Here is a 1774-nt window from a genome sequence, read left to right as displayed (position 1 = left end):
ACAGTTTTATGATTAATTACGCAATAGTTGTTTATATCTATATCAACAGTTAATTATACTATTGCAATGATTTTATGATTAATGCTACAGTATTTAGCTATTCAACTTACTTCCAAGAAAAAAAAATTAAATGAACGACAAAAGAAACATAGTTACAAAATAACAGAAATAATAGCATTTGATGAAAAAGATCCTTGATAGAGCTAACAATTGAGGATCACAAAAATAAAACTTAAAAAAAATTGGAAAATTCGTGTTTTAGATTCTTTGATCCTCACAATGCTTTACAAACTATCATATATTTTCTTTTCCTTGAGGAACTGATCTTTATTTTATTACTGGACATTCATCGCCAATCATTTTATCAAACTCAGAGCGATCCTTCGCATCATCTTGATGATGATCAATAGTAATCATACCTTTTCTTCCATTTGAAGAACCCATGATATTGAAGAAAAATTTAGCAAAAAGAGTGATAGATGGAGGAAAAATGGATGAAAGAAATAGTGACAAGCCATCCATGTATTTTTGAAAATGAAAGATGAAATCACAAGCATCTGAATGAGAGATCTTCTTTTTCTCAAGCTTGTTGTGCAAATCGTATGTTATAGCATGCAGCTCCTTACCTTTAAAATCTTTACTTCCACATAAATTTTTTTGAACATAGTCAAGATCTTTTATTAGTTTCCTCACCCCTTTCCTTTGCACAATGAATGTAAACCTCTAGAAAAAACAAACATTTCACTAGCATGATGCATTTCAGATGGCCCGCTGATACTTTGATATGGCTTAAAAAGATTTCTCTGAACAGCATAAACAACATGGCACCAGTGTGCACATGCATTACAGCCTACCCAATAGCAAGTATTACTGGCATAATCGAAGTTAAAGCATACTTGACACATGTATTCGTTGTAGAATCCCTTATTTCTAGGATAAACTTTGCATTTACAATTCACAACAGGTAGCGCCCTTTTGCAGCATATATTCCAAAACCTTTCAAATGAAAAAATCTCAATCAATTCAGTGGCTTGAAGGTGGTTTTCCAAAGATAAGAAGCTTCTATGATCCATTTTTATGGCAACAAAAATTTCCAGTTGAGTCTTATTATACTCCGAGAGAATTTCAATGGGAAGATCAGATCTCTGATTAAGCATATTCTGAAGGCTAACCAAAAAGTCTTTCTTCTCAGTAATTGTAATTAGGCTTCTCAAGTATTCCTTTGTCAATTTAACTGCTCCATCAGGAAACTCTTGCAAAATCTGAGCCATAAGAGGAACAGACTCTTAAAAAGTACTCTTCCTCCATCCACACTTCCTGAAACTCTTGAATCACCTACCGGACTAGCAGGAAACTCGAATAGGAAAACTGGATTGATGTTTGAGCTACTGATCCTATCATTATTATTATCATTATTAACCTACAATCGACAACCAAGAGCAAAACTAGTCATATAAATGATATCATGTAACGATAATTGATTAAAAGAAGCTTCACTAACCTCTAGAATAATCTTTCACTGCTTGATTCCATCACTTGCTTCCATCAAACGAAAAAGAATAGAAAATTTTGATTACTATAAGTTCCAATATTTCTTACACACATTTGTTGTTGTATGAGTATTGAACTTGGGAAAGCTTAAGTTTGTTTTGCCCTTTTATTAAAGGCGAAATTAATTTTCAAAACTTCAGTAAGAGTTTCCCTATCTTAGGAATAGGTATCCTCATATGGTAACATTAATTATCGACAATTCATTGGGAAGACTGAAGATCGC

At 32.6% G+C, this 1774-nt stretch overlaps 1 pseudogene; it reads right to left on the bottom strand.

The window, feature by feature from the left end:
• Positions 1-327: 327 nt before the first annotated feature.
• LOC107865411 lies at positions 328-1453 on the bottom strand (annotated as a pseudogene).
• Positions 1454-1774: the final 321 nt, after the last annotated feature.

This window comes from Capsicum annuum, chromosome 3, assembly GCF_002878395.1.
Source record: "Capsicum annuum cultivar UCD-10X-F1 chromosome 3, UCD10Xv1.1, whole genome shotgun sequence".
Taxonomy (NCBI): domain Eukaryota; kingdom Viridiplantae; phylum Streptophyta; class Magnoliopsida; order Solanales; family Solanaceae; genus Capsicum; species Capsicum annuum.
The sequence above is the reverse complement of the archived record's forward strand: the minus strand, read 5'-3'. Positions and strand labels throughout refer to the sequence as shown.